Source organism: Ruditapes philippinarum, unplaced genomic scaffold (assembly GCF_026571515.1).
Source record: "Ruditapes philippinarum isolate M1 unplaced genomic scaffold, ASM2657151v2 ctg471_1_1_1_1, whole genome shotgun sequence".
Taxonomy (NCBI): domain Eukaryota; kingdom Metazoa; phylum Mollusca; class Bivalvia; order Venerida; family Veneridae; genus Ruditapes; species Ruditapes philippinarum.
In genome coordinates this window covers 131,681-143,442 of record NW_026853363.1, presented here as the reverse complement: position 1 = coordinate 143,442, position 11,762 = coordinate 131,681, and the positions used below count along the sequence as shown (strand labels likewise).

The following is an 11,762-nucleotide window of genomic DNA, read 5'->3' as shown; positions in this document are numbered from 1 at the left end:
ACGGAATCTGACGTCAAATCTATCACATCTTGTTACTGAAGAAATACATTCACATTATGACTTCTTTCAAAAATTTGCAAATCTATCATTTGAAAATGAATGTTGAATTCCCCGTACGGGACTGGATGTCAAGATATACAACTGTACTTGTCCATGAAACGTCAATAAGAATATTGACCTCTAGAGTGAACAATTTTTCACATGAAATAGCCATGTGCATGTATACTGAACTCTGGAGTTTTCATTGAACATTTTGTCCCATGAAATAGCAATATGAATATTTAACTCTTGAGTGAACGTTTTTTCACATGAAATATAAATATGAATATTGAACTCTGGAGTGAACATTTTGTCATTTGGAACTCTAGATTGAACATTTTGTCAAATGAAATATCAATATGAATATTGAACTGAATAAACATTTGTGACATGAAATAGTAATATGGACATTGAACTCTTGGGTGTACTTTCCGTCATAAAACAACTGACATAAAATATAGATAAATAATAAGATTATACATTTTGTAAAACATAGAATATATTTGTATAATTTATGTCACACGATTCTTGTTCAGTGTTTTCTGTATTTAAAAAATAATTTTTTTGCTAAATCATCAGCATTTATTTAAATGTAAATAATTTTATATTAAATGAATCTAAAACAACAGTACTAGCTGCTGTAACAAGCATGTTCAAATCTGGTTTCGAAGGGGATATTTTTTTTCCCCCTTCTCTCTTTCACTCATTAATTCTTTTTTACCCGTATTTCCAGGATTTTACACAAGTACGGAGACATTATGGCGACAGGCATATTGTTACAGTATCTTTAAAATCTTCAACATTTCTTCATCAAAATTTCTGTAAAATGGCTGATTATATAAATACAACAAAATTCTTTGTTACAGGGATGGTTTCTTAATACAATGTCTTACAATACAAAAATACTGTATGCAGTGATTTTCCTACTTATAAAACAGACTCCGAAAAAGGACCGCTTCCCAATTGAAATTTCCTTTAAAATCATGCAGTTTTCCCAAAAATCTCAACTTACACCAGCTTTTTTACTTCCCAAATCAGTAATTTTAGCGATTATTTTTCCAAAAATCAAGAGGCCAATGCCTCTTCCCAATTAAGTGAGAAAAATCACCGGTACGTTAGTAAAATAAAATTATAATAATAGCTAAAATATGTATTCCAATAAAGCAGTCTCATAATACTGCATCAATAAATAAAATACACTTTACATATACAGGATATTTTCACTTAGTTTCAACTTTAAAACTAGATAGTGATACATCTAAATCTTAACATTAATGTCCGGATATTAGGCAACACAATTCTAAAATATCAATTCCAATCATACCCAGCTAGATATCAGGCAACACACACTACATAATGTCCATATATTATCCAACACAACTGCATCATAATGTCCAAATTAACAATATCAAAACTGCAACACAATGTTCATGTATTATCTAAATAAACTAGCCACAGTATTATCCAACACAATGCAATATTATCTAATCAGTCAACACAACTCATCAATATTTGAATAATGTGCCAAAAACCTGAATTTCAATACAGCAAAGTCTCAGTAAAAAAGAAAAAAAAATCCTCATTTCCTATTCCTCTACTGTACAACACCATGTAAAATCACATCTAGACTGGAGTCCCGGACATGTGATATACCGTCCCGGAAAATTACAAATAATTCCTAACCAACTAACTGCTTCAATGGGAATAATTAATCCCAACTTAAAACCACTCGAGTACAAGCGTTAATAGGGACCAATTTCGAATAACATTTAGGTTGGCATTTTGCAAAATTGTCCGCAGTCTTTTATACGTTTGCCAGTTATTATCACAATTTACATATATTTCTCGTTATAATATGCATTCCATAAATACTCCATTTGCATTTATGATCCCCTCATGTGATTGCCGAGCAGCTCCGAATCAAATATTATAACGACTATAGCATGATTTCCTTATAGGAAACACCAAAAGTTAACTAGATTGGCTTTTCTTTAAATCCATATTCATAAGGAATGAACTAAAAACTAAAGAATATTTCGATCAAATAAACAAAACAAAAATTTGTCTTAGAGAAACAGTTATTATCAGTTTAATTAAAGAAATGTATACATTGAACGTTCTTTTGATTTTTCAAAGTTGAGTTAATTGGCATGTTTAAATGTAAGTAAGCCCAAGTCACATACATGTATATATCCTGCATGTTTAATAAACCAACTTTTCGCTTTTCCTTCATTTTTTTGTGTAGAACTGAGAAGATTTAACAACCAAAGCCCGGCCAGCCATACTGTCTAACCAAGTCCTATGCTTTTTGGCTTAAGTTAACTAAATATCATTCCCAGAGTTAGGAAATGGGAGTCTGTTCAAATCAAGTAGAAACTGGACAATTTTGTTTTACAATTCAAGAAAATCAGAGGAATAAAAATTAATATTTAAAATCTATTGTTTCAGATCCTGTCGCAAAATGTGTATTCATTGTTAGGTTATTATACTTTAATTTAACTGAGCCTGAAAACGTAACATTAGCCGCAGGTTTGATTGTTTCATTCAAGCATTTCTGAATTTTGCTTAATGCACTAGTCATGTTTTTATATTTGGTTAGCGAGAGTACAATCATGATCACAGTACAAAAGCAGAGCAGTCAATTTTTCTGACTGAAAACAGTCGGTTTTCCAACTGCATTTTATTATATATACAGTCAGTTTTTCCGACTTCAAACAGTCAGTTTTTCCGACTACATAATACAGTCAGTTTTTCAGACTACATTATACAGTCAGTTTTCCTACTGCACTATACAGTCAGTTTTTCCTACTTCAAACAGTCATTTTTTCTGACTACATAATACAGTCAGTTTTTCAGACTACATTAAACAGTCAGTTTTTCTGACTGCAAACAGTCATTTTTTTGCACTGCATGATTATTCAGTTTTTCTGACTGCATTTTACAGTCAATTATTTTATCTGCAAAGATCATTAGAAGTACCTGGCTCCATATTGGTGACATATACCTACCACTTAGTGCTACAATCAATTCAAGAGTCAATTAAAAAACATATAATACAACATAAATATATGAAATATCCCTGTAATTGGCTATAACTAAAACATAAAACTAACAAATTACCCATTACAAAGAATAATATTACTACTCTTAGACAGGCATTCTTGCATTTAATGCCCATTTATAATAAAGATTAAATATTCCACAAAATCAGACACATTTTGTACATTTCAGAAACATTTTTACATCTATTATTTAAATAATAATTATTGATTAATAGTTTTAATATTAACAGAATATTATACAATAATTATCATAGTACACAGAATACTATGCAATAATAATCATATTACAAAGAAAGCTGTGCAATAACTATCATAGTACACAGAATACTATGCAATAATAATCATATTACAAAGAAAGCTGTGCAATAACTGTCATATTACACAGAATACCATGCAATAAATATCATAATACCTTTAATTCTTCATATAACATCATCAGGTATGGTTAAATACCAATATTTCACATGCATCAACAAATCCAAATCCTTGTACCACACACTTTCCAATCTTGTTTCATTTCACATCCAACTGATGCTTAAACTTGAATGACAAACCTTTGTGTGACCATGAGCAAGCTTTGTTTGATCAAGCCTTAAAGAGACTGAGACAAAGATCAAGCATTTATAAGACTCGGATGAAACAAACGGCTAAGCCAGTACTTATTGAGTGTATAAGTAGAAGTCCTCTTTCCCCCCCAGCTTTTCTTGCTGGGAGGATTGTATTTGTCAAGGGCTCTATAAAGTCTTTCCTAATAATAACCAATTGTTAACAAGTGCTGTGTAGTTAAGTGTCACTTGATGAATTGTAACTTTAGCATCCAATTATATTTTTCAATACTGTGTCTTTGACAACTTTCACATGTACAGTTAATCCAGAGTTTAAAAATACCACTCCATACAACAGTCAAACCTGTTTTAATGTCACATCATGAAAACCACCACTGTCAAGACTTCACAAAACACTCTTGTTTCATTGATTCATACAGTGTAACCTCGACGCAGCGACCGACCCTCTGTTGAGCAATAACCTCTATACAACAAGAGAAACAATCCTACCAATGATAAATCTCCAGAACAACACCTTAGTCGCAGCAAAAACTTTGCCTCCCAAAGGGTGTTGCATTGTAAACACCACTGACCAGCTTGTAAAATCTATATCATATCCTATAAATGTGTCCAGTCTTTGTCAGATTCCGATTTACATACATACATAAATTTATCATCTACATATATTTATCATCTACATCTCCATATACATATAGCAGAGTTGTTAAAAGGTAACCGAACAGCCAGATATTTAAATGAGTTAAGAGCTCACACAAGCAAACGAAATGCCAACAGTTCAACAAATCATGAGAAATTCAAGTAGTGTAAATATTTTCAGGGAAATATAGGGTATGTTTGAGCTGATATGTCTGGTATACAACATGTGGTTTTCTTTATCTTATTACAGATCACAATCTCCTATATTACACTGCATGCCATTAATATGGAACTGTTAAACTCTCCATGCTTAACTCTTAATTATTACAAAATTCATGTGTGCCCTTTACTAAAGATATAGAACTTACTTGTTTCCGAGGCATAATGTGCCTTTAAACAACCTTGCTAAACTTGAATCAAAATACATGATGTTGAGACGTTGCAGACAACTCAAGTTCTTCACTAGTACTTCCTTCTATATAATTTTGTAAAAATCAAGGAAAACCAAGCTTGTGTGGGCAAAACAAAGAAAACGAATAAAAGTTCTGTATCTGAACTTAAGCATCTTATTAAGTGGTTAATACAGGAAAATTCTTATCCAATATTATATATATATATATATACTGCATATAATTATATTACACAGAATATATATACATATTCTTTGAAGAAGCGAAAGCAAAACAAGAGCTGTTGGCAGGACATTCTAAATGCTTGATAACAAAACATGAGCCTGGATAATATACAATTTATTTTAAATCAAAAAGGGGCCATAACTCTGTCAAAATCCATGTCAGAGTAATGGGCATTATATAATAGTTTAAAAGAAAATATGTGTGTGAGATACCAACATGTGTGCAAAAACTTAACGAAAGTGTGACCACCACACCTGGGCGGGTACCAAAGCTGTTCCTATTCTTTGAAAAGTTGTGCTAAAAAACTAAAACTAGGGTTGACAAAAGTAAGTATGTTAAGTAAAGACTTCATTCATTGAGGCTACACATATACCCAGTCTTCCATGTGGGACTCTTAAAGGATATGTGGGGGGTGGGGGGCATCATTCAAACCACTGTGCAGGCAAGAGAATGTTACAAAAATATAATGTCACATACTTTTTACCAACAGTATACAAATACATGTATATATCAGATAAGGAAGAAAAAAAATTCCTTGCCTTTTTTTATTTCTTTCTTCAAGTAGGAAACTTTGCTAATTGACAATTGTTTGAATGTGAAATTTGATCTTGACGGGAAATGCTGTAAGTGTAAAATACTATAACATACTTCTACATAACGGAAACAAGCCCTATAGGGCAAATACTTCTAAGTTTATACATTATGACAATGTACATGTCCCATCACATTAAGAAATGTACATTTACATGTAAAATGGAGAACTTTATATAAGTTTGTCAAACTAATTCTGCAATTCTGTATGTAATGTTAATGCTAGGACTCTTCATGATTTTGTTTCAGCTCATTTCAGTTGTCCAGTAACTTCATTTAATTTCATACTGTAATTTCCGAGACAAGAATCGTATCTGTGTATACAGTAATATATATGACTAGTGGCCTACAATAGTAATTACGAGATTTTATTGAATTAGACTAATATTGTATTGTGTGGCGTTCTGTTCAGTAAAGTGCTATAATGTTTATTATGTATTATACTGTATTATATTTATTGTATTGAACTGTATCAGTGACTGCTGTATTCTAATGAACTGCACTGTATTATACTGTGCCATATTGTATTGTCCTTTGCTGTTTTGAATGCCTCAACCTTTACAGGCAAAACCTCAACCCTTTAAGGCAACCTCTCAGCCACAAGGGGTGTGCTGTATTGTACTTGCTATATTGTTATACTATTTTTGTATTGTAATGTGCTGTATTGTACTTACTATAGGACTGTACTGTGTGTATTGTACTTACGGGTACTGTTCATTTTTAATTGTTTCTCTACGTTTATTGGAAGAAATGAGCGTAATGTACTTTGCTGTATTGTACTGTTCTGCGCTGTATTGTACTCTACTGAATTACAGAACTGCATTGCAATATGCTGTACAATATTAGACTGAATATTGTATCGTATGCTAACCTTGAAAAATATTTTATTCTATCAAGAAATTTGAAGTTTATTCTTTACCCTCTCTTATAAAATTGTTGAAAAAGAACATGTGGTCTATTCAAACAACTTACTAGCTAAGCCAGAAACATTTTCAATAAAGTGACTCAAAAACAATACAGTAACTAAAAACCAACTCTCAATACAAATTACAGACATGTTTTATCAAAACTTCATGAATGCATGAATATTTAGTATTCCCAAACGGCCACAATTTATGTTACTGCCATATACTTATACCACAGTACAAGATGTACTTATCATAGTCCCTATGGTATATATAAACATAAACACTACAAACTCAGATCATTAAGAAATGCTTACAACTAGGATATTACATAATAGAGAAAAGGAGCTGTGTACCCTCTTAATGTTAAAGTAATTCCTTTAGTCTTTGACCTAATTTTTCCATCCAATGAGAAGACCTAATTTTGAAAATTTTCCTGCTGACTAATTTCTTCAACAGTGTTTATGTAAAGGCCCATTATGCCCAAGAAATGCTTTTATTTTTATTTTTCAAAAGCTTTTTATATTTTTGGTGATCTGTTATAGTTTCCAAAAGGTAAGTCATTTTGCCAATTACCGGTACCTAATCTATCTTTTGTTTCCGAAATAGTAAGTTTATAGTAATTGAGTATTTTGTATAGAAGTCAAAATACTACTTTTGTTTACATTTTGCTAATTTTAGGACACATTCAGCGCTCCTTTCTCCAGGAGATAAGCATACGAACATGCTTTAAAATCATTATCTACATGTAATAACTCATATTTGCCCTTTCTTATAAAAGAAAAAAAAATCTATTCTGAGGCATAATGTGCCTTTAACTTTTTAATTATCTTAACATATTGACAAACTGCCCAGTCTGTCTTTCCAAAATGGTAAGTAAAATAGTTTTTTTTTCTTTTTCCAATTAAAATCTACAACACTACAAACTGCTTATAATAAATATTTTCTAATTTTACCCCTTTTTCTACCTTTACTAATATTTATATTTATCTAGAGAATTTATCATATTCTTTTCCCATCTTTACACTAAAATAGTTTTTTTTATTTAACCTAAATCTGTAAAAGTTTTATTATATAACCTTTTATCTCGTTTCAAAAAACCGTTCTTTTTACGTTCAATGATATTTTCACTGAGTTTGCAGTCAAAAACTGAACATGCCAAAAAAGATTTAATGCAGAAATGGCTCATTGCCATAAAAGCCAGCTAAAAATCTAGCCCATTCAACTGCTGCTAGATGTATTTTGTCTGTACATGATATGAAAATAACTGCTGTGTCAGCAAATTTGATCTGGCTCACAACAATTTATGAATATTCATGACGGAAAGCTGACATATCATTAATATTCCTTGACTTTAACATTTTCTGTGGTATGATAAACCTACTTTAATGAATATTCATGACTGACAAAAGACAAACAGAACTTTAACGGCTAGAAGTCAATAAATTACAATATGATACAGGAAGAGAACACAGTAATACTGAATATTTACAAACCATTTCTGTTTAACACCTGTTACTTTTTTCTGTGTTTAACTGACATTCACACTCTTAGTACTGATTGGGGTTTCTTTCTAATCATGGATCTATTTATTCATTTTCAACAGGTTAACAAAATAAAATTATTCACATCTCTCTCTCATCACCTGAAAATTCAATATTCCAAGCAAATAACTATCGCTAACTTTGAGACTAAATTATTATCTCTTAGAACACCCATCAGAATATTTCCTAGACAACTATCCCATACAACCACCAGCTTACAGCCTTGATTTCTGTATCATTAGAACCACAAATATACTGCCTGAAATACTATCTCCTGTAATGGTAGAACCCCAGCCAATTGCCTGAATTTCTACAATGGTAAACCCCCAGCCAATTGCCTGAATTCCTATCTTGGTAAATTCTAAACCAATTGCCTGAATTCATATCTTGGTAAAACCCTGGCCAATTGCCTGAATTCCTATCTTAGAAAAAGCCCAGCCAATTGCCTAAATTCATATCTTCGTAGAACCCCAGCTAATTGCCTGAACTCCTAATATGGTAAAACTCCAGCCAATTGCCTGAATTCTTATAATGGTAAACCTCCATTCAATTGCCTGAATCTCTATAATGGCAAAACCCCAGTCAATTGCCTGAATTCCTAACTTCGTAAACCCCCAGCCAATTGCCTAAACTCCTATTAATTGCCTGAATTCCAATTTTGGCATTACCCCAGCCAACAACCTGAAATCATATAATGGTAAATGGTAAAACACTAGCAAATTGCCTGCAATCCTATGTTTTTCTGGGGGTTTTCTTGTCCTATTTACCATAAGGCAGATTTTTTATCTAGTAGAAACCTCTCGTAAAATGAATTCCACAAGAGCAGACAATTCATGCTATTCATCGGCCCGAAATATGCACAAAAACACTAAAATTACCAACAATTATTTATGATCACCAGCACACAATCGGCCTACATTGATTTCCGACTGTACCGAAATCATTATGGATCATATTTTATATCTCAAGGGAACAATAATACGGCCTGCGATATACTGATTGATTATACGGCATTTCTAACTAGACAATATTATATCGCTAATATTTCTTCATACTTTTCCCCCCGAAAAATTTGCTGAACTTGCATTTTATCGCTTTTCGTCATTTTTTGTTCCTTTGGCGTAGATTCTCCAAAATGATACCATTCAATCATCTAACAAAATACGACACAGTCTAAAACAATGATATTCAGATTTTGTTTTTCTTTAAAATTCTATACAACTTTGTCGACAATATCTGAAATCAGATGCCAGTGCGTAACATGTTCAGCTAATATAGATTACAATTTAGCTTTTGAACTGAAATGAACAGAGACATTATGTGGACAATAAAGCATGTTTGATATAAAAAGTGTGAAAAAAAGTGTGAAAATTTTCAAATGGGACAGGTCACATTCTGTTTACATTAGCTTTTTGCATTTATAAATGAGAACATTTACATGTCACAGCAGTTCCACACAAATGCAGTTCTGCGGTCCTGAATACTCCAAATATTGGCAAGGGATTTTCTAAAGCGGCAAGTTAGGTGTCCTGTTGGAACTTTTAATTTTTCAATAAAAATATACTTTCAATAACTGATAATAATTGGTCATCAATTAACTTAGTATCACTACAGAATAGGACATTAATTATAGATATTTAAAGAATTAATCAAAATTATCAATTTTTTCAAATGTTAATGGATTATTGATCAACAGAAAAATATCAACGATACATTGATATCGTCTCTATCGATAACAGCACTTCATGTCGTATATAACTATCTTCTTGCATAGAGCTTTATATGGGACAGCTTGAGTTGCATATATATATCATCTTACTGCATCTATATAAGAGGAAAGATACATGACAGTTATTGTTTTCAGGTATCTACTGAAGGAAGCAGACTCGGACATCAATTATCATAGACAACATCATACAAGAGCAAGAAATTAATTCCTTCGATAATGTGAAATCCTAACAAATTGCTTCGGAGCATCACCAGACAAACTGGTCTTTTCGTATCAAACAATATGAGCCGCATCACGACAAAACCAACATAATGGGTTTGCGACCAGCATGGATCCAGACCAGCCTGCGCATCCGTGCAGTCTGATCAGGATCCATGCTGTTCGCTTACAACTCTATAACAAGTAGAGAAACTGATAGCGAACAGAATGGATCCTGATCAGACTGCGCGTTTTGTCATGACGCGGCTCATATCAACCAAGAGCCTCCTAACAAGGGTTAAATAAGAAGACCCCGTTTTATCAATTGATGCCATACAAGGCAGCACGGAATGTATCATTCTGTCTAAAAATCAATTTGTCACCGTATTTGGTCAATAGAGAATTCCAGGCGAACGGCTGTAGACAATGGAACCAGCTACAGGCATTTTCTTGTCAGCAACAGTCGAGCAAAGAAATAACTCTTTTCCCCACATTTTCATGTGAAAAAAAAAAAAAAAAAAAATGTTTTGCCCATTTAGAAAAAGCCGAGCTAAGTCATTTACAGTTTAAGTGCGATATTGTGGAGACAAATAAGAGGTTCACTGTCGCCAATAGCTCCACTTGTTCTTAAAAATTGAAATTGAATCGGTAATTATCACAAGCCAGGTTTGTCAAAATTGAACTCTATCGTGTTGTTTTTTTTTAAATGATTTTATACCAATCGTTAACAAAAAGAATGTTTTAATCTTTAGTAATGAAAAAAAAAGCCAACAAGAAACATTATTTGAAGATGAAATGTAGATTTGGCCATATCATGACAAAATCTGAAGTGAGGATGCCATAATTCTGTAATGAACAGCACTCAGAACTCAAAATTACCATTTAAACCACGGCAGTTAAAAACTGCATGATAATCTCTCAGGATGGTCTGTTGGTTTGGTTTTACGGCACACCAACACAGTATAGGTCATAATGCCACCAAAACAGGAAAGATGATTTTGGCTAACTTTGGGTGTTACAAACTCCAAAGCAACACCAGGGGTCAAATTTGGTTTCTTCAACTGTTAAAAAAATCTAACTAGCGCTAAATCCATTATTAAAACATTACTAAACACATGTTTGACATTTCTAAAGAATTCTATAAATATGGATTTCGGAGGCATAATGTGCCGTTAACAAAAGGGTTAATCAAAATCAACCATTCCTCTGACTGGAAGCTTAACAATTATTATTGGTCATAAAAGACAAGAAATATTCCTACAGATCATTTTATTTTATCTCCTCATTGCTAATCAATAGTCATACCCCCATGAACGTTCTTCTGTCTCCCAGTTGAGCTTTTACCATTTGTATTAATTCTATTAAATTGTTTGCTTTAACTAATCAATTTTTTGCAACTCATATTTTCCCCTTTAGCAAGCATATTATAAAATTATTGACTTTAAAATGGCAAGAGATATTTTCTTGTATAGGATACAGTGTAAAGGTAACAATATCTTATGGTAATGAAATTTGTTATATTATATTGACTCGCCATCGAAAGCTGATTTTTGTGCCATACACGGGCGGATGGACCCTCATTAAACATAGACTATATATACATTCATACTTATATTGAATTTAAAATGGCAAGAGGTATTTCTTGCATAGGATATAGTGTACAGGTAAAATGATATCTAAGTAATGTAACTGAATATATATATATATATATCTTTACTTAACTTTTCAACTGGCATAAATATTCACTTATCTATAATGGTGGGCATAAAATAAATCTTTAAAACATGAAACTTATTTTAAGATTTTATAGTCTAAGAGATGTTTAAATATTCCCATCTCAGGTGAAACTATAAATGT

The 11,762-nt window shown here is 32.2% G+C and overlaps 1 protein-coding gene across 17 annotated transcripts in view; it reads right to left on the bottom strand.

The window, feature by feature from the left end:
* LOC132736639 (talin-1-like) overlaps window positions 1–11,762 on the bottom strand; it is a 143,153-nt gene that overhangs the window by 89,943 nt on the left and 41,448 nt on the right. The window contains exon 1 of one of the 17 annotated variants that reach the window (XM_060723820.1): window positions 3,514–3,733. The exons of the other annotated variants lie outside the window; for them this stretch is intronic. The gene's annotated coding sequence lies outside the window, so the exon portion shown is untranslated. Of the gene's footprint in view, window positions 1–3,513; window positions 3,734–11,762 lie in introns of those variants that run through there. 17 annotated transcript variants of the gene reach the window in all.